The sequence below is a fragment of the Tursiops truncatus genome, chromosome 16 (assembly GCF_011762595.2).
Source record: "Tursiops truncatus isolate mTurTru1 chromosome 16, mTurTru1.mat.Y, whole genome shotgun sequence".
Lineage (NCBI taxonomy): Eukaryota > Metazoa > Chordata > Mammalia > Artiodactyla > Delphinidae > Tursiops > Tursiops truncatus.
Window position 1 is genome coordinate 1363700 of NC_047049.1, and position 7047 is coordinate 1370746.

Genomic DNA, 7047 nt, shown 5'->3' on the forward strand with positions numbered 1-7047 from the left:
GACTCAGGCACCTTGCAGGAGGCTGTGTGACAGCAGAACCAGGAGCATTTAGTGTCTGGTCCTCAGGAGAAAGGAGCCCACCTTCAACAGCTGGGTCTGAAGCTGCTGGACAGCAGAATCCGCCAGTGCGATTCAAAACCAGAAAAATACAAAACTGGTTCCTGGGTTCGCATTGTGGGTCAGGATAAGGTGGACGGTAAGCAGTGGGGTCTCTGCAAGCTCCACTGGTTCCCACTCTGCTCTGGTCCCTCCGGGGGCCCGGGGGGGACACCCTTGGCTGTCACGGGACATTGCCGGCAACGGCACTGACCACAGAGGGGAGCCGCCCAGCCCCTCACCTGTAACTGTACCACGAGACCCTGTCTCAGACCCACCTTTGTCCTTCTGCTGCCTGGGTCCACTCTGCTCCTCCAAGAGGCCGGCGTTGCCCTCCTGTGATTTGTTTAAATTACAGATTCATCACTTTATTCCCTAACACATTTATATAATCAACAACTCCCTGAGTCACAAGGAAATGTGTTTAAAACATTTCCTCCCGTAAGTGACAGTTTAATTAGACATCGTCAGGACATCTGAGGATGAAGATAAATAAGGTGTTTGTTTCTGACATAGAAAAAGGTGCGTCCCAAGAAAGCAAAAAGTATTTGGTAGAATGAATAAGTTTTTCTTTGAACAACACATGCTTTTATTTACGTTGTACCTGGACACAAAACAGAGACCAGGGGCCTGACCTGGCCCGTGAGTGACCCCAGGCCGCTCACGCCTGCGCTCGCAACGGCCCGGGAGGCAGGCTTGACTCTCTAGGCCCTCGGAGGGTTTTGCCGTGGACGCAGAAACCTGAGAGATGGGAATGGGGATGGCATCAGAGGAGACGGGACAATGGAGCAGGAAGCAGGGTCGAGGCCCCTGGGAAGGATGGCTGTGGTTCAGGAGAGCGACGGCCGGGCCTTTCCTGCCCCATCCACCATCGAGACAGGTGTGGTGGCTGCCAGAGCAGCGTCACTTACGTCAACCACGGGAAGAGAGCGCACTTCTGCGGGAAGAATCTGTAACCAGATATCGGGGGGCCATCAGTCAGCTGGGAAAGGAGGTTCCACGGCTGCAGGTGGGCAGGCTCGGGGAACAGCAGGAAGGGAGGCGGCCCAGGACGGAGCCCCCAGAAGTCACGTCCTTGGGCTCCAGAGGCTGAGACGAACCCCATGGGGGCAACAAACATGTCCCTGGACTGGGCCCGTGGGCTCCAGGGAACCATAGCCCCAGAGTCCTCGCTGGGTGCCACGGGAGGAGACATGGCGGGCAGACCGGCAGAGCCTCGTGTCTCGCTCACGGGACATGCCTGGATCGGTGACAGACAGCACGGTGGGAAATCCAAACGCAAGCGTTTCAGAGCCCAGAGCCTCCCTGACCCCGGCTGACAGATGTTCCTCCCGGGAGGCGGGTCCCCCAGGTGCCCCGGCAAACCTGGCTTGTGGTCCCACCGGTGTCCCGGCCAAGTGGTAGAGACGCATGTCCTGCCCGACGAGAGATACTTGTTTCGAACCAAGATTGGCTTAAAGGAAACACATACGTTGACTCTGCCCAGGCTGATGAGGTCCCGCCCGCGGGCGATCGGGCTTCTTGCTGCTTCTTGGTACTTTGCCCGGAGCCACAGGGAATGTTCACAGCTGCCCTGACCCCGTGGAGAAGGCCTCGAGCACGTCCCCATCGTCGGCTGCACAACGGCCGCCCTGTGGACGCTGGGCAGGGGTGCAGCCCCCGGCGGCCTCTGCTCCTGGGACTTTGCAGGGCGGCTGGGCCAGTCGTGCTGCTGGCCTGGCAGCCCCAAGGGAGCTGCGTTCAGCCTCTCGGGGGCCCCGCGGGGTGAGGCCCAGCCGATCCGGGCGCCGGGCTCCGCGGTGATGGCCGCTGTCCCGTGGGGGCCGCCTGGGCACTTGGGGACGCATCACCCTCAGATGGAGCAAGCCCATCGGCGTTTTAGGAGCTGGAGGCTCAGCAGTTTACGCACCTGCTCTGACCATTGAGGGTGGGACGGAACAGCGTCACACACAGCCTCCGCTCTGGGAGGGAACTGACTTTCTGAGAGCGTGACCGCAGGCTTCTGAAGCTTCCTCCCCGGAGACGAGTCGGCCCCGCCTCTGAGCTCCTTCCCGGGAGCCGCTGGTGTCTGACGGGTGCAGAGCCCTTGGCTGTGGGACACACAGGTGGACACGTAACTCGCTTTCTGGGACGATTGGAGGTGGGTTGGGAAGGCCGCGGGTGAACAGCCCACCTGGAGCGACTGTGACCCCCCTGGTGAGGGCTGGCAAGAGGGTGCATGCGGGGGTCTGGGTGCAAAGGAGAAGCAGCCTCGGCCGGCGGTGAACTCAGTCCCGTGGAGACAGACATGTGGCCGACACATCACCTCGTCCACGTGGCCCAGCAGCTCCCAGAGCCGCGAGCCCTCTCCTCTCCCGCGCCCTCGCCTGGCCGTGCCCCTGTGGCAGCCTGACCAGCACGTGGTCTCTTCCCGAGACGAGCCCCTCTGGCCTCCTGGGCTCTCAGGAATCAGTGCTGGACGGTGGGGGCATGAACAGCAAGCCCACACACCTGCTTTTCTATGCCCCCTTTTCTCTGTTTCCTTCCTTCTTTCCAAGGTGCCCCTCCAGCAGCCCCCAGGCTCCTCGTCCTCTGTGTGAAGTTTGGGGGCTGCAGGGACTGTTTCTGGGCCTCAGGTCTCCTGACTACGCCCTCCCTGGGTGAGTACTGACCCCCCACCACTTTAAGTATGGCCCCTACCGGGTGAGGGAGGGGCCCTGCCCTACGGTCATGGGATGGCTGAGTACAGGACACATGACACTGAGGTCACCCAGACTCACGGCCCTGGGGGAGGACGCGGTGCACTTGGGGACAGAGGGGACAGCTGGGAGGCCTCATAGTATCGAGGGGGGTGGTGACTCCTGGCTCCCATGGAAGGATGTGGTGGGCTTGTCTGACGCTCTCACAGGCTGGCAGAAGACTGAAGTTCACTGCTCAGAGGTAAGCAGGCACCTGGCCCTCCGTAAGGAGGCTGTTTGGGGGCTTCTCTGCAGGTGCAGAGTGGGGAGGGGACTTGTGGGTAAGCTACTCAAAACCCCCGTGGTTCCCCCCAGATATCAAGGCAGCATGTAATATTGAACCTGAACTTTGGCCTACACCACTCTATATGCTGCTATCTCCCCATGTTTTCTGTCCCAGGCCTTCCCCTTAAGTTCCAGTTCTGTGTGCCTGGGCGAACTTCACCCTTATGGCTGACACGCATCTCAAACTTAATGTGTCCCCAGAGGGCATCTTGATTCTCCTCCCCACGCCAGTCCCACCCCTCCCCCAAAGCTCCTCTTCCCCAGCCCTTCTCAGCCAGAAAAGAGCAAATTATTCATTTAGCTACCAAGGACGGAAGCTCGGGGTATTTTTTGATTTTCTCCTTACCTTCCTCTCCTCCCAGATAATCCACCTGCAAGTACTACTCTCAACTCCTCTATTTCCATGGCCACCTTTCTAGCAGCACCACCCAACCCTCGCCTGGCTGCCGAGTGGCCTCTCTTCCTCCGCTCCTGTCCTCCGGTGACTCATCCCACAGGGCACGTTCATGGCCTCCCTCACCCACTCGGTAAGGAGACTGGAAGGTAAAGAGAGGACTCTCTCAGAACACAGAAAAAGACAAAGATTTTAGGGAGTTTAGAGGATCAGTGCAATAAAAGGAAAAGAAAACAAGAAACAGAGGGGACGGGAATAATGGGGGCATAGTTGTCAGAGCTGAAGGGAGGTCCACGGAACCCCGGGGAATAGGTGAAGTTCATATCCAGACGTGGAAACTGTAGAGCAAGAGAGACAGACAGAGACAGAGACAGACAGACAGAGAGACAGAGACAGAGAGACACAGAGAGGGACAGAGAGAGAGAGAGAGAGAGAGAGAGAGAGAGAGAGAGAAAGGGTGGGAAAACCAATTATCCACAAAGGGACTAGAGTCAGGCTGGCATCAGTGCTCTAGCTGACCCTGGGGCCAGCAGACAAGGAGGGTGCCTTCGCAGGTCTGAGCAAAATTACATAATCCCCATCTCAGGAGCAGGTGAACTAAGACCAAATACATGTTGAGACGAAATAAAGGCATTTTCTATCGCACAGAGGGCTCTGGGAAATGCCCCTCGTGAGTCCTTCCTGAGGCTGTGAGGGACCTCCTCCAGGTGAGGGAGGTGAGACCCAAGTATGAGGAGTCAGTGTGTGGGACGAGAGACGGGGCAGCACGGGAGCCAGGAGGCTGGCCTGCAGCAGCCCCGGGAGCAGCTCCCAGCGCAGCCAAGCTGTCCGGGGGCCCAAAGGAGGGAGAGGCGGAGTCCAGCCACAGGCGGGGGGACAGGAGAGCTGGTGATGGCGGGGGTGGGCTCAGGAAGGCAGAGGCTCTTCTCCCGGTAGGAAAGAGGGAGAGGCAGCTGGAAAGTCGAGGAAAACCAAGAATGATCCGGGAATCGTGGCTAGACACCGTCGACAACGTGGCGGGACTGTGAGTTCCCAGTGGGGCAGGAGAAAAGAGGATCCATTTGCCCCTGATGCCAGGACACCGCTCCTTTCTGACCACAGACTTGTGAAGAAGAAACTGTAACCGCAGCAGCCTGCTGGGCTGTGCAGAGAGAAACAGCGGCAGCGCCGCGTACTGCGTGGATTGATCTTTAATCGCCTTCGAGTTTTAGAGTCAGTTGACAGACAGGGAGCAGCGTCGCAGGAGCACACACGGTGGGTCGGGGGGACAACTGGATGCCATTTCCCTCCCTTTTTCCTGTTTGTGCCTCCGCCAGGTGAGCCAGCCTGGCCCGGGCAGGATGTCTCACTCTGCCTGCAGCTCCCGGGGGTCACATCTCAGTGATCTCCAGTCTCCCTGGGGACCTAGATTTCCTCCCCGGCTCTGCCTGACGGCCTCTCATCCACGTGGCCCCTAGAGCTCGTGTGGCCTCTGTCCTCGGCCCAGGACCCCCGTGCCTGTGGGCTGGAACAACCTCATTCTCCTCTGGAGCCCAGTTCTCGCATGACACCCTGCAGAGCCTTGAGCCGGAGTCAGCCCAGCTGCTTGGCCTTCTCAGCTCTTCCTGGCCCTGCCCTGCTTTCCCCCGAGTAGTGCAGGGCCTGGCTCCGAGCTGGCGCCCAGAGGACCGTGGCTGGGTGCGCTACGTGCAGAATATTCTGTATCAGGGGCTCCGTCTCCCCACACCCTGGCCGAGGGCATCAGTGGCCCCGTGTCACACAGGGACAGAGGCCCAAGGCTGAGGTGTCTCCCGGGGCCCCAGGGCTGCAGGGCCAGGCCTGGAGCTCACGGCCGTGCTTGGCTGGCAGGCCCCGGTTCTCTCTCAGGCCAGGCCAGGGATCCCCGCCTTCTCTGAAGGTCAGTAGTCTCTGAAGGCCACTTCAAGCCACATGCTCCACAGGGGAGCTGGCAGCAGGGAGGGGCGCTTTTGGTGGGGGGAGCCAGGCTGCACTGAGCTTACCCACTGCTTCCCTGTGCCACACAGCCAGGCTCTCAGGGCGGAGGCATCGGGGCAGAGGAGGTGGGCGCCAGCTGGTGGAGAGCAGGGCTGGGCCGGGTCCGCGCTCCCAGGCTGCTTGGGTCCCTCGGAGCCGCGCGCAAGCCTCTGCCGGGAGGTCCGGCAGGCTCCGCCTGGCACCATCAGACACGACGATTTTTCTTCTGGGGATTAGTAAATTCTCACTAATTTCCCCAAACATTACCAGAGTCTGTTTTCTTAAAGTACAAACATATACAGTATGTTCATCATTTAAAATATCATTTCCTTAATGGTTGGAAGTGTGCTCTAGCGGTTTCTTTCGAACTGTGAACAATTAGAGAACAGCGCATTTCATTTCAGAAATAAGTGCTGTTAGTGACCACCATAAACATCAGGCGGTGGGATAATTAAATCAGGGTAATGTGCTAGTTTCTGGGCTAATTGCTGACAGTCCACAGTGGCCGTAATAACACTGATTCTTCACGTCAGACCCACCGGATCTATGCAGGCGCCGCTGATGAGCCTGCACTTCACAGGCCTGGGATGGGCCGAAAACACTCACTTCTTCTGTTTTTGTTTTTGTGTGAAAACACAACTTTATGTTACACTTGTTTGAAAAGGATCCGATGGTGAGAGCCTGTGACGGGGTGACTGAGAGACTTTCCGAGGTGTGGGGCGTCACGCCGTGTCCACAGGGGAGCTCTCTGGGCACCTGTGTGCGTGTGTGCGTGTGTGTGTTAGTGTTATGTGCATGCATATGTGAGTGAGTGTGGTGTGTCTATGTGGTGTGTGTGCGTGTGTATGTGTGTGGTGTGCGGCATTGTGTGTTATGTGTGTGTCCCACCCCGACGCGTGGGAGTTTTTTCTTGTAAAGCAGATTTTCTCACCAGCCTGAGCTCTCCCGTCTTACTGCACGTTGGCTCAGGGCTCTGGAAGTGAGGCTGGGTGCCCAGGTGCCCCCGGCCCAGTGCAGCAGAAGGACAGGGTGGCCAGGGGAGCCCTTCATTCCAGCAGGGGCACCACCAGGTGGGCAAACACCCTTCTAGGCCCTCCTCCCTGGTCTAGAAACTGTGGAGACGTCAGCTGCTGAGAGTGGAGTGCGCCCACATTCCCGCCCTTGGCCGTGAGGTCTCTGCCGTCAGGTGGGTGAAATGCAGGTGTCCACTCATCCGCAGCCTCTGGTCCTGCGACTGAGTAGAAGGGTGACAGCCACAGTGCAGAAGGCTACAGGCCACTGGTCACTAATTAAAATGTTATTTGTGGCTAGAAGAGAATCTTCTGAGCTCAGAGACTGTGAAGAATCCCAGAGTGGAGAGTCTGGCTGGGGTCTCCTTTGTCCCGAGTCCCTCCGACCTGCCTGCCTGTCCTGGACGCAGGGGGCCTGATCACGTGGTCCACCGCGGGCTCCAGGCCTCCCGTGCGCTGTGGGGTCTGTTCTGGGGCACAGGCAGGAGACAGAGGAGGAAGCCAGAGGATGCTTCCCTCCAGAGATCAGTGGAGTTAACTGACCTCACTGTCAAGGGGCAGAGCTGGTGGC

The 7047-nt window shown here is 58.7% G+C and overlaps 1 long non-coding RNA gene across 2 annotated transcripts; it reads left to right on the top strand.

Annotated features, from left to right (window-relative positions):
• Window positions 1-2016: 2016 nt before the first annotated feature.
• On the top strand, window positions 2017-5794 carry LOC117308516 (uncharacterized). Of its 2 annotated transcripts, XR_004522591.2 has the most exons (4): window positions 2017-2236; window positions 2634-2735; window positions 3461-3625; window positions 4429-5794. It is a non-coding gene; the product is annotated as an uncharacterized lncRNA (long non-coding RNA). The 2 variants fall into 2 exon arrangements; XR_012326775.1 differs by having other exon boundaries at window positions 2017-2735.
• Window positions 5795-7047: the final 1253 nt, after the last annotated feature.